The sequence below is a fragment of the Pogonomyrmex barbatus genome, unplaced genomic scaffold (genome assembly GCF_055798465.1).
Source record: "Pogonomyrmex barbatus isolate J1 unplaced genomic scaffold, ASM5579846v1 scaffold9, whole genome shotgun sequence".
NCBI classification, from domain to species: domain Eukaryota; kingdom Metazoa; phylum Arthropoda; class Insecta; order Hymenoptera; family Formicidae; genus Pogonomyrmex; species Pogonomyrmex barbatus.
This window is the reverse complement of record NW_028297193.1, coordinates 5,416,471-5,430,962: the sequence shown is the minus strand read 5'-3', so window position 1 is coordinate 5,430,962 and position 14,492 is coordinate 5,416,471. Positions and strand designations below refer to the sequence as shown.

The following is a 14,492-nucleotide window of genomic DNA, read 5'->3' as shown; positions in this document are numbered from 1 at the left end:
CTTAAGCAAAGAGCGCCTATTAATAATATATTAATATATAAATAATAATAATAATAAATAGTATTATGTTAATATATTAATATTATTGTGTGTCACAACGTGTTCTGAACAAATCGGCGTTCACCAAGCAAATTCAAATTTGAAATTCGATTTTCCGTGAACTTCTAAGAACTTTAAATTAAAATTGGGGAAGTGGCTGAATTTCTTTAAAATCCCATTACATCCGACAGTTAATAGATAGCTATTATTACTCGAGCTGCGGGATCTAGAGATCGATCGGTCGATTCGCCACGGATGTAAATTACATTGCCGATCGCGGCAGAGCGGAGACAGTGTTTACGACGGTATTCGTAATGACGCCGATATTCGTAATGACTAATCGGCACCGAGATTACTCAAGTATAAGCGAGCAATAACTACGCTACTAGTACAAGTAATAATTACGCAGAGAGCGTTACGACAATGTAATGCTTCATCATTAGAAAGTATCGTCGAAATATCACCTCGATAAGTCACGGCGAAACGCTGTTAGAAGCCTACCCTGCCACTCATTCGCAAAGCTTTTAAAACTCTTAAAAGTAAGAAGTAATAAATGACGAAACCTTAAAAATTTTACAAAACAGAGTCGAAAGTAATAGTTACGGTTTGCGACTCATTCGTTAGTTTCTCTAATTTCGATCATGAATCATAAATTCTTAAATTTCTCATCCTTGAAACCACGAAACCACACGTGGCGACGGATTCTCCATTTCTCAGATGTCTGGGTGATTTTCGATGAAATATCACGGGCTTAAGTAGAAATTGCAAAGGAGATTATCACATCCAAATGGCAAGAGCCGGTGATTTTTTTTTTTTTTGTAAATAGGTTCTCTTGAGTACGAGAGTATATCGTGACAGCGAGTAAATTCGCCGTTGCTCGGTGAAACGCTTACGCTTCCAGCGTCTCGTTGACCGGCTTTAGATAAAATTCGAAAATTCACGTGCCTCTCGCTCGTCCGTTTCTCGTTCAGGAAACACCGAGCAGGAACAGAGACCAAAGTCGTGGGAAACTCTCCAAGCGAGCATCGAGTATGGGAATAGGAGGTATTGGTTATAATTCTATACCGTGGTTCGGTTAAGTACCTTCCGATTAAAGTCGGCGGCCACGTGAAAGTATACGGTCATGGTTGCAGGGGCGTCCATATTCACTGCACACTAGTATAGGCTTACGCCGGGTAAGAGGAGACTGTCGGAATTGAAAGAGTGATATCTTCTCTTGAAATTGAAGCGGAACTGTATATTGAATCGAAGTAATGTAAACCGCGGCAAAGAAAGTAAACCGCAAATTATCACAATTATCGCGGAAATTCAATTCGATCCAAAGGGGGAAAAAAAAAAAAAATTCGAAGAATATAATATATAAGAGACATATATTTTTAAAGTTACATAAAAAAAATTAACATTAGCGCAGATGTTGTTAAAAAATTCTTATTTAAATTTTTTAAATTTAATCATTGATTAAAAAAATTATTCTAATTATGAGAAAGATGGATATTAATAATTTTTAAATTGAGGGTTATATTTTCCCAAATTCGATTCATCCGGTTCCGTCAATTTCCGTCAAATATCGCGTTCGCGACGCGATTTTAGTCGCGATTTTATTCTCGATATGCAATTTTTGGCGAGAACATGCAAGAACATTTGTTGCTCGTTGTGAGAAATGGCTCTACGAGCGTTTCGCCGAAAAACGTTTCATAAGGAGGCAGCGGGATAATGGCTTTCCCGAGGCATCTCGAAATTCTTGCAGCGCACGGCAGCGGCGTGATTTACGCTCGCGCGAATAACGGCGAGTCTCGGCCGAGCTCGAATTCAACAATTACCGGGCCATTTCGGACGAGATAAAGCGGCGCGTTTGCACGTAACACATCATCGGGAATGGATGCACGAGACAATAATGGAACGTCTGCACGGCGCGCCGAGTCCTTTCGCCATTTTCGCGTGGCACACGGCGGTGTGTTTTACCGCTTACAACGTGCAGATTTGTAACGAGCACGACGGTTTCCATAGCGATCGCGAGGGGATACCTGCCGATCTGAGCCTCTTCTAGGCGGCACACCGGAGTTTCGTCGCAAGATTTATGCATAACGGTATAACCGCATCAGCCATTTGTAAAACTGTTTGCGCTGCGCGGAATGTCATTTACTTCGCGCATCTTTATTTACGAGCCGATAGATAGTACACGGAAAAAAGTAAAAGCACATATACACTCGGAGAGAAAAGTTGTACCAGCAACTAGAAATTTGTGCGCAAATAGTGTCTCAATTATGTACAGTAAAGTTGTAATTGAGAACAATCAACAAGTTATACGAGCCAAGAAAATATAGTAATATTAATCATCTATTAATAAATCGATAAGAGATAATCTAATGTATCGTATACCGTTGTTGTCAGTATTTTTTAAATTTATCTCAATGATATTGTGTCTGTCATTACTTGCAGAAATGCTTACTTCGCAGAAATATTTGTCTAAACTGGAAAAATGTAATGTCATATTCTATTTATATGAAGTCTATATAATTATGTAATTATAGTTGAGCCTCTTTCACATCAATTAATAATTTACATATATTGTTATCGTGACTATATTTTTATTGTATTTAATACTACTTTCATACTTATTACTTTAAAAAATTAGTTGCAAGTACTTAAATTTCATAATCGTCAAAAATATATGTATAAAATATATGTATAAAATACTGCTATAAATTGTCAGAACTATTTTGTTTTCTCTCAATGGAAGATATTTCGAGTGATTATAAATTTTGATATCGCATGTCAAAATTGTACGCCTGAAAAAAAAGAAAAAAAAAAACAAAAGAAACTCTTTATTCGAAAAAGTAGATTATTACGTAATTAATTATTATTTCCTTGACCTCTTTTAAATATATTTTACAACACATCTTCCTGAAACTTTCTTAACGAGGGGAGACAACTCTGACAACGAAAACTCTTCCTCCTTCCTCATTTCGAGATACGAGGCGATCGGAAATCTTCTTTGGGATCGAAGAGGAATAGTCACGAACGCTTTCTTCTTACGGTATCTTACGGGCTTGAGAGCCGCTGCTCGCATGAGTTTCATTAATCTGACCGCGCCTGGAGCCTCGTCTTGTATCGCGTCTACGTGTGCACCGTCTCGCACGTGTTTCTCTCGCCGTGCACGTGTATGCACGTCTGTGTGTACACGTGCGCGCGCGCGCGCGCGTGTGTGTATGTGTGTGTGTGTGTGTGTGTGTGTGTGTGTGTGTGTGTGTGTGTGTGTGTGTGTGTGTGTGTGTGTGTGTGTGTGTGTGTGTGTGGTCTTGGTTTACACGACGCTGCGAGCGCGCGCGAGCGGGCTAGCAGCAACCCGGTTCATTACCGTCCCCGGTGTACAAGAGCCCCGTGCACGTGGACCGGCTCTATGTGCAGCACAAATAAAAACATGAGGCGGAAGGTAGAAGTGCGCTCGGAATAAAAAGGACGGATATATACAGGGTGATCGGAAAATAATAGCCGTGATTTGTCCGGCGACGGTAAGAGGATACGTGAGCTCGCGCGAGCCGAGAATCATCGAAGGAAGATTTTCACCCTCTGAGATCCTGCTTTTGCGATTCGGACACGTGCCTCGTTTGTTTGCACAGCGACGAGTGCATACGTGCCGGTTAAAAATTTTTCCAATGGTTGCACTCTTAATCTCTTATCGCATAGTACCTCTAAAGTACCTCGAGGTATTTTTTTTTATTTATTATTATTATTTTTTAATACCTCGAATTTAGAGGTATTATGCGATAAGAGTGCAATCATGAAAAATTTTTAACCAGCATGTACTTACTTGTCGCTGTACAAACAAACGAGGTGAATACCTCTAAAAAAAATTGAAAAAAATATCTTTAAATTTGAGATATTTTTTTTTGTTTTTTTTTGTACTATGCGATACAAGATTAAGAGTGTATGAGCGATTTTTTTCAATTGTGTATCACCGTTAATCTCGCATGTTTCTCTGCGTTTGCTTCCCGATGGCAAACGCGGTAGTGCGCGGCAAAAGATAAATCAAGAAATCGATAATTATTAACTTTCAGGCGGACTAAGTGTTCTTGAGGCCCGAACCGGTTTGGCATACATTCATGAGAACAATCGTAAATCAATTTGAAAGATTGAACTTTTGACAAACGCCTCTGGATGGCCAGCGGGGTTAGGTCAACATTGAATCAAGCGGGAAATAATGACAATTTGTAAATGACCATCAGTTAACGGCTGAGTGGCGAACATTTTATTTTTCATATAGCACACAGTGTGTATCTCCCGATACCATTCGTCACATTAATTATCGTCAGAATTCAATGCTGGATAAATCATTTCCTTTTTAAACTTATCCAGTTTTCATATATATTTTTTTCGAGAATTGCAATCACTCAACACGCATAAAGGTAGCTTAAGAGAATAGACGTAACCATTTATTTCCATGTTGCAGTTTAAAAACCACAATAGTGTTAATTAATTCACGTTTCTTATCTCTTTACGCGAGTTTCATAATTTACTTGTTTAAAAACTCGAAAATGTTATTCTTGAAGAAAATTGAATTAATTTTGTTCTCAAAATAAGATCGAGATTAATGGAGAATATCAATTTAAGAAACATATCGAGTAAATAAATATATTATTCGAATTCTCATCATAATTTCAAGTCAAATCGACGTCAAGTGCAAATCCGCGTCCATTAATCCAAACCGTATCCGAAATCGAATGATACAGGTTTATAATCATCAGATTGCCAACGCTAATCTACGGACTGATGGGTATCATTTGTTAACGTCGATCACGGCGGTGCGCGCGTTTGCCAGGTCGATGAACAAAACAATAAACATGTTTGCCATCGCGGGGATATTAGGATCTTAAAAATCCGATAAATAAATCACGTGTAATTAGCGTCTGAATCATTCTCTTCTTCACAGAATGTTTCAGCCGCATTCCGAGTATCACAGAGATTAAGGCGTAGAGTAAATATGTTTAGCGAGGTATTAAAAAATCGCACGGCGAGAAAGATCCCAATTTTGTAATCGAGCTAGATTTACAATGTTGAATAAGGTCAACGCGAGACGCGAAGGTTAATTAAACGCATCTCGGATTCTGACGTCGTTTCAAACGACGACGATCCATTCTCACACCCCGGGAATTTCTCCGATCAGAAATTCCGATGATCCCAACCGTGATCGCGGCTTTCCCATTGCCGCAGTGCTTTCTTAGAGAAGATGCGCGAGGGACGAGGAAATGGGGGAGGGGGGGCAGGGGAGAGGCGGGGAGGAGGGGAGGAGGGGGAGTAAAACCGCGCACAGAGAGGAGGCGCACACCCACCGGTTGAAACACCGCCGCCGCCGCCGCCGCCGCAGCGTCGTCTTTTATTTATAGAATGGCAGAGTGTAAAACTGCAAAAAGAAAAAAAAAGGCAACGTGGGATTAATCAACGACATTCTTAATACTCGCCGCGGGCGATGACGGAAGTTTTCAGGATTGCCATAACGCGCCGCCGGCCGCGCGGTTTCACGCGGTGTGCGCCGTATCGAAGAAATCTCGCAATCTCGTGTGCATCATCGAGCGAATAAATTTGCCGACGAGCCGGGAGATAAGGTGATTTAACTTTATTAATTAAAAAGTATTAGCCGGGAGGATCCTGTTTATCGAAATAGATGGTATTTCTACGAAAGAAACGAGGATTTATATCGTATTCCTTTCGTAGAAATACCATCTATTTATAAACAGGCGGAAATTATTTCAGCTTGAAATTATCTTAGGAAATAAGTATGAAAAAACCTCTTGAATAAGTTCCCTCGATATAGCTTAGGTTTAATTTTTATGTAACCAAAATCGAAAAACGAGACGCACGATTCCTCGTTAGAGAAATTAGAAGGGTCATCGACGAGTCTTCCACGATGTAAGAATAGCGCTATAAATTTTAAAAGTTTAATTAGAAATAAATTTCACTCCTAAAGCAAAACGCACCGAAGCACCGCGGTGCTTCTCTCTTCGTAATCCGCGAATAAGCCCTGTGTAGACATGACATTAAGCTTTCATCTTTACAACATACTCAGGCCGTCATAGCGGAGCGAAATTAATAGTGAATCGCAAACGGCAAAGTAAACGCAGCGGGCAGCTCTGAGAAAAAAAGGCTAATCGCGGAAGTGCATCGCGGACCGTACGATCGATCCGATCGGCGCTAATTAACTGTCAAATTAACACGAGTTATCGTCCCCTCGAGGGGGCCGAGAAGAGCCCTTCAATCGTACACTATCGCGTATGTTTCACCGTCGCAATTTATTACAGGCGTGCGAATGCCCCTATTTTTCCATTAAATTTTCTCGCTCGCCGTTTTATATAACGAAATAAATAAAAAAATTCAATTCAAAAAAAATTCAATCAAAGACACTCATTAAAAAAAGTATGCAACAACGGACATACGTGTGTATATCTCGGAAAGATTGACTTAGAAATACTTACGTCTTATATTATCTGCGAAAGATATTGACAGTTTCGCGCCCGTATTTATCTGCGTTATCTGTGTAAACAGTATGTAAAAAAAGAAAAAGACAGCACATTAGCCTTTTAAAGAAGGCTAAGAGGAAATTGCACCATGTGGAGCTATGTGTGACGTACAGAAAGGAGCGGAATTACCTTGATACCAACGTGACAGATATCGTAAAAGTGTCAACCGCAATATTATTTTTTATGCAACATCCGCAGCGATCGTGTGATGTTTACATCGTATTTATTCGCGTCGGTCCGGAGCAAATTCATCGGAGCATTTTAATTCATTAGCGCAGGAATGCAGAGAGATCATTGAATCAATGACACGTTGATGTAATTTTGTAATTTTAATTTGACGTTTAAAAATGCAGCGGATTCATGCAGCTGTCACAAAAATAAATGCAAAATAATTTTACTTGAAAATTCTATTTACAACTCGAACTATGAACGATATACTTCTTATCGTGATTATAATATCGTGAACTATTAAGAGTGAACTATTAAGAGTTTAGAAAAAAATTTGCAATTTAAAAGTCGATATGAATTTCTTAGCGTCGCGTGCCATTGATATAGTATCATGACTATTTACATTTTTTGCGCATTTGTAAATCGTTCCATAAATCTCTTTTTACATATAAATTATTTTAAGTAAAAAATTTAAGTAAAAACCTTACGTAAATTATTTTACGTAAAAAAAATATAACAATTGAATATTTTTACAAGAATTTATAAAAAAAAAAAAATTTCCCTACAATAAGGAGATATGATTTAACAGACACATAATAACACATAATAACAGTATTTGTAGAAAAAAAATGAAGGAGCGTAGATTGTAGCGGGGAAGTGTTTTATGTACGGTTTTAAGACAAATGACTACGCAGTTGTAAAATTCTGCGTCACAATTGGGTTGGTCTGCGCCATTCATCGCTGATTCTAATGACGGAGACTTTTTTCTAATCATTCGCCCGGAGAAGCGTTCATTATTTCACAATTTCTTGGTCCTTAAGCACCGGCGTGTACTTAAGTTGCGCACAATTATTGGCACGACACTCGTTCGCGGCGGTTGTATTTTCTCGCGAGGCAAAAAACACGTGGCGTGTACTCGGAGAGGGAGAACGCTGTTTGAGACGCTTCGCATTTGACTCGAGCATAATCATGGAGATCGCATAGATGAACAACACTAATTCCGGCTTTACAGGATGAATCAGGATTACGTGGCAATCAAAATGCAGCAACACGCAAGCCTTGCCTTCCTGGATATCTGCAAACAGTTTCAAATGTTTAGAACCGTTTTTATAGATCTATCTAAAAATCTCGAAATTTACACAAATCATATTCTCTTACAATTTATCTTTGCGAAGTAATTATTCCGTACCGAGGATTGATATATGTAAATGTAGAATACATCGAAATAACTCCGAATACGTATCTCAATTTCTTTAAATATATTAAATCATATATTTAATAATAATTATATAATATCTAACCGCTTCGTATATTTTTCAAAAGTTACTCGAGACATTTCGAAATCCTACAGGCTATGTACTTTATTGCGAAAACATATCGAGCACTGTGTGGTGAGCGTAGAAAATTTTATCTCAGCTCTCCTTCTTCGAGCTCGAACGTAACTCGATGCAACAGGTTCGCGGCAAGGACTGCCGATTGATCGCGATTCCCACGCGAATTCATCGCTGTCAGAAACCGCGGCCGGAGAGAGAGAGAGAAAGAGAGAGAGAGAGAGAGAAAGAGAAAAAGCTGATGGAATCCTCGGCGGATGTGCGGATATAAGCGGCCGGCGCGGAAATTGTCGGTTCCACAATGTTGCGAGCGCGCGAATCAAGCCGCGCGGCCCTCGCTAAAAATGATTAATAAATACGACTCCGGGGACTGTCGATCGCGGGGCCGGGGCCCTGTGCGCGCGCGCGCGCGCGCGCGTATGTGTGTGCGTGCGCGTGCGTGTGCGTAAGCGGGCCCCGGTATTTTGTCAGAGACGTGCACTTATCCCATCATGCACGCCGCCCTTTCGTTTCTGCCTTTTTCCCTTCGGTTTCCTCGCGCTCTATCGTTTCCACCTACCCGCTTTACCGCGCATATACACACGCGTACATACGTGCGCATGCACGCACGCATGCACGCACGCACGCACATGCGTTTTAAGTACACGCAAAAGCTGTGTTTATCATTCCACGGCAGCCCCCTTTCCAACTTCCCCTCCCTCCCTTCTTGCCCATTATCCGCTCGTCCGATGATTCTACCTTATTACCTGCAACGTAACGTGCATCTCTACGGGGCGAGGGTGCAGTCATTGACAAAAAATGACGGGGAAATTAAGGCAACGTTCGCGATCGTAAGTAATTTTTCCACGGTTTTGAAAATTATTTACAAGATAAATATTTCTCGTCTTCATTAAAAAAAATAATCTTGCAGATAACGAAAATTATCTGCATACAAAAAATTAGCAAGTGCTGCGATATAGCATATTATCTAATCAGTATAGATGATAGAATTTATATCTAAATAATTTGTTCAATTTAATAAAAAAATCTTTCTATAGCTCCTAATCAGATAGCCAGTCATACTTTTTACATTGAAAAAAATGATCTTGTAGTCATAGCGAAAAAATTACTAGGTACGAAAAATTATTTAAAATGGATGAATGAAAATGGCAAGAAAATCTCTCTGAGGTCTAATCAGATATAAAAGCCACTTGTTCTTATAAAAGTGACTTGATTATAAAATCAAAATTTTCTTGCACGTATTAGATATTGCTGCTATAAATTCTAAGTACGACAGACAATTTTCTAAAATATAAAATACAAAATTTTCAGATACAAAAAAATGATACATTTTAATTATAACATTTAGAATTCTAGCCGAATCAGCGAAACTTTTTTTGAGTGATTACAATCGCTTTAGAGGCATTAAATAATAAGCAAAATAACGATTAATTCTTTTACGATAAAATCTTTTTTTATTTTATCCATTTATATTCTTAGTCAGTCTACGAAATATAATTTTTCAATTTTACAGTTTATAATACAAATGTGTATTAAAATAACTTGACAGTTTTATATTCAAATACTTGTTTACTCGTCACATCGAATTGAAATCAAACAAGCAAACAAGCGTGAACAAACGCGAATGAACAACTCGCTTCGGCAATGTATGAATATATTCACATCAGAATTTAATTGTATATGAATATGATTTACAATACAACTAATACAATGACAATGAGATTTTCCCCGACAGTGTTGTACGATCGTCAGTGTGTTTGCGCGACGTTAAGAAAATTCAATTTCAACAGATTAAAATGTTTTGAGGAGCGTTAAGGACCTATTAATCACAGATATGCTTTCCTGTAAGCGGTTGATCAAGCATATGGCTTCCTATAAATTTCGCACTGCGAAAAAGGACTAGCTCGAGAGAGTTGAATCATCACACGCACATGCGCGATATCCGAATGATTATAATAAATTCGATCGCAGCATGCGAGCGGTGAGAGATGCTTGCCATAGACGTACACGTTACACTACGAACCGCAACCGACATGCAGTGGGTCAATTCGATTCCGCCTTTAATGACTACTCGAGTGATGGTGGGAGAACAAGGGGGAGAATCTTTTAATAACCCTTTCCCTTGAACCCCGCTCGACCGGAGGTCCGAAAGTCGCGGCAAGGTTAAGTACTTGCAGTACCCCGTTGCTCGAACTCGGGTGCTCTTCCTTCCGGTTTCGAACGGGGCAGCAAATCGCCGCCGATTATATACGATAATTAACGTCTTTCCTCGTTGACAAAAAATTTACGAGACGCGTTTTCCGAATTTTCGGAGAGGAGCTCCGCAAGCTTAAAATATCGATGATATTCGACTCCAAAAATTTCAAAGGGAAGAAAAAAAGACCTCGCGGTAAAAGTTATTTAGATACGAAAAATTAGCTAAAATGGATAAAATGGATGAATGAGCAAACAGATATTGCATATATGTATCTGATCATTATAAATAACAGAGATAGAATTTATACTTGAATAATTTGTCAAATTTAGCAAGAAAGTCTCTCGGTAGCGCCCAGTCACACTTCTTGTAAAAATAACTGTGAGATTTGATTATAAATTTTTTTGCATATTGTTAGATGTTACTATAAATTCAGTATAATTTTCTAGCAGATACAAAAAACAGCGATACATTTTAGTTGTAATATTTAGAATTCTAGCTAGACCAAGCAGCAAAATATTTTTTGAATAAAATCGGGTAAAAATTATTCATTAATTATTAATCATTAAAAATAAAAAAATTGTGAGTTTAATACAATTGATAAGATTCCTCAAGATCAAATATCCTACAATTTTTATAATAATTTCAAAGAAATTATTATTATCGTATATATATATATATATATACACACTTTATTACGAGTTTTTTCTTTATTACGAGATTATATATATATATATAAAACGAGTAGAGTTTAAGATAAGGACGCTTACAAAACAAATTTAACTTTTGATGATTCTCGTAATAAAGTGATAAAAAATCTAAATCCCCAGAGCGCGCATGAAGATTTATAAGACCGGACGAGGGTAATGAAGTTTTTTTCTTTTGTTTCCTCTAAGAAAGATCCCGAAGGGGAAGAAAAGAAAGAGGGGCACGAGAAGGGACAGAGCGAAAGGATGGCCACTGGATAATTTCATGTCGACGAACGTACTGCATATGCAAGTGACACTGCAGTGTCACGACACACAACCACTGGCTACGTTTTTGCTATTGTGTACGTCGGCACGTACAATATCCTCGAAAAGTTTTCCAAAGTATATGCAACAAAAACTCTATGTTGCCAGAAATTATATTCTACAAACTTGCGACAAATATAAAGCTCATAAATACGAATATAAAAGAAGTATGTATGGGAAATGAGAAATCAAAAGATGTGTACTCGTAAAATTTCTTGTTGTTTGGAAATGTCTGCGTCCCACCGACAAAGTCTGAAAACTTTTCGGTGATAGTATACACATCGCCAGTCGGACGATGGTCCGCTTCTTATTCTTTATTTTATTATTTGTACGCGCGCCGCGAGTTTCTTTGCCATTTGAGCGTATGCGTGATTTACGATTAGAATCATCGCAAGCAAAATAACGAAAGATGAAGTGATACCGAAGTGGTACAATAGATCATTATTTTCTTGTCAACTGGATTATTTCCTCGCGATTATCTAGTGCATAATGCATTCTATGATATTTTGAATCTTTTAAATCGCATCTAGCAATTATTATTTTTTATGGTGGCATCATAATGATATAATATAATATTGTATATATAATAAAAATGATAATAGTTTATATATTCTAAATTTCGAAAAGAGAGAAATATCAAATCACATTTAAATTTAATAAAGAAAAAAAAAATCGCGATTGTTAAAAAAACTCTTTACTAAATTTTAGATATAAATCCAAGTTAATTTGCTGTATTGTAACTTAGGATCTTCTATTTTCTTTTTTACATTTATAATTTTTATATTTATCATTTTTAATTTTTAATTTGAAATAGCAGGAATTTCCAAAACTTTTTGTAATATTACTATATATCTCATTTTTTATGATGTCCAGTTTTATTAATGTAGATTAATTTCATGATTAATATGAGCATAGAGTATACAGCAAAGATATGAAAATATTTTCAGTATAACCTGAGACACGAAAAAGATATATCATGTGGATGTTTTGAGTACACGTGAATATATAACTCTGACTACGTAAACGTTATATGAATGTTTTTATTTATTACTATATGTGACATGACACATTTGAAATGAATGTAGAATGTTCGTATATCACATGTTGTCAGGCAAGTTAGATAATAAATATAAAACATAAATAACTTTAGTCTAACCTAATTAATTTTAAACCATTTAATTTTTAACTTTAATATCGGTTTAACTTATTTTTTATCTTATTTCATTAAAAAAAAAAAAAGAGAGAAAATAAATTAAATCGAGATCAAAATTAACATTAGTAGATATTAGTGAATAAATATACAAATATAAATCTCAATCTCAATCCAAGCTATGCAATGCGCATTTATCTCTTTGTGTTAATGTAAAACATACTTTCTGGTATCTCAAATCACTTCGGAGATACTCGTCCGTTATGCTTTCCACGAAATCGGATCCAAGTAACTCCTCCTTAGTCGTGCTCACAAAAACGCGTCTTATAATAACCAGTAGTTCTTTCTTCTCATAAACCCGTCATTACTTCCCCAACACTAACTCACTTTCGACATCATTGTAATTTCGTTGCATATTCAGATGCGCGCGAGTGAACGATATTATTCATACTCAAATGCCGTAAAAACGCTCTGTCATGCGATGCAAATTAAAAAAATATCGAAAAATATCGAAAAATAGCGCAAAACTATATATAGCAATATTTATAAGTCTTAATAAACCAGATTAATGAATAAAACAAGAATCAATTCTATTCTTTTGTTTCGCTTGAGGTCTCTTCTTATTCCTTTTGAAGGATACTTTTCTATTTTAATTAAAAAGACTAAAAAATATGTATGAGCATATGTATGATATGTATTGTCATAAAGGGGATAATATAAAATTTAGAAACTGCTAGAAAGTATAAGCAATGTCGTATTGTGATCGAACTTCGATACAGAATTGTGTGAAATTGTGTTGAGAATTGCAATACAATTACAATTATAATTTCACACAATTCTGTGTACATACACACAACACACACACACACACACACACACACACACACACACACACACACACACACACACACACACACACACAAAACACATACACACAAAACACACACACACCTATGTACACATTCTTGTTTCTCATAACATTTCTCCGATCCGTTTCTAACAAATAGGTACTCAGCAAACAATAACATTAGAAGTAATGTACAGATATAATAATATCAAGAATAAAAACAGATCAACCAAATACACTTATTACATCTTATGTGACAATATATATACCAAAATACAATACAATATCGAAATATTTTCTATAATTTAAATCTTGGATGGCTTTAATTCCCGCGATAATAATTATCTGATTTTCTTGACATTGCCACGCAAGTTTCTAACAACGCAAACAAGAGGTACGTACATCCGAGTAAAATGCGAGACGTTGAACGAGACGCGAAAAGGATCACAGGCGCGTCAAGAGAAGAAAGAAGATGAAAGAGAGCGAAAAGAGATAAGACGACTCACCAAAGTAAAATCGTGCGCTCTCTCCGAAACGTCCAGATTCCAAGGTTTCCGTAAGTGTCAAACTCTTCGGCGGGACGGAAGCGGGACGGGCGCGGGGAGAGACCGGGCCGATGCACCCGCGGGATCGAGAGGCGGGCCGTTGTAAAATGCAGTTACGCAACACGCAACTGGTGGTGCACACGCGACACGGCTGATCGAAGGCAAAAAACGTCAGTGTCGCGACGGACGTCACCGCCGTGTCGTGATCGTCGTCGTTTGTTCGTGAGTGGAGTAAGATTATCGAGCGTATCCCGCGACGGGAAAGAGACGAACACGCGGATCGAGCGCGGAGCGAAGAGAGAGAGAGAGAGAGAGAGAGAGAGAGAGAGAGAGAGAAGGGATGACGGATCGGAGCGCGCGTGCGAGAAAGAGACGGAGAGAAATGGGACTCGCGTCTTTGAAAGAGAGAGCGCGAAAGATAGACGGAGGCAGAGGCGGGCGAAGAGAGATACGTGCGAGGCGTGATCGTCGTGGCTCTAGGGGCGTCACTCACGAAGCACCGCTTTCACGCGCCGGCGAGAGTAGGGCGCTGCTACAGCCGCTTGACAGCCGAGCAAAAATCCAAGCGGAATCTACGAACGAACCCGGCGTAGCAACACTCGCTCAACCGCCGCACTGTCCGCGCACTGTCTGTGCGCGTCTACGTTCACTTCGAACTCGCGAGTTTCACGTTCGCGCGACTTCGGCCGC

At 38.2% G+C, this 14,492-nt stretch overlaps 1 protein-coding gene across 2 annotated transcripts in view; it reads right to left on the bottom strand.

Moving 5' to 3' along the window:
- The window catches only part of Ntan1 (N-terminal amidohydrolase 1), a 53,886-nt gene extending 39,461 nt beyond the window's left edge, over positions 1–14,425 (bottom strand). For both annotated transcript variants that reach the window (XM_089084992.1, XM_089084993.1), the window contains exon 1: positions 13,764–14,425. The gene's annotated coding sequence lies outside the window, so the exon portion shown is untranslated. The remainder of the gene's footprint in view (positions 1–13,763) is intronic.
- Between the last annotated feature and the right edge of the window lie 67 nt (positions 14,426–14,492).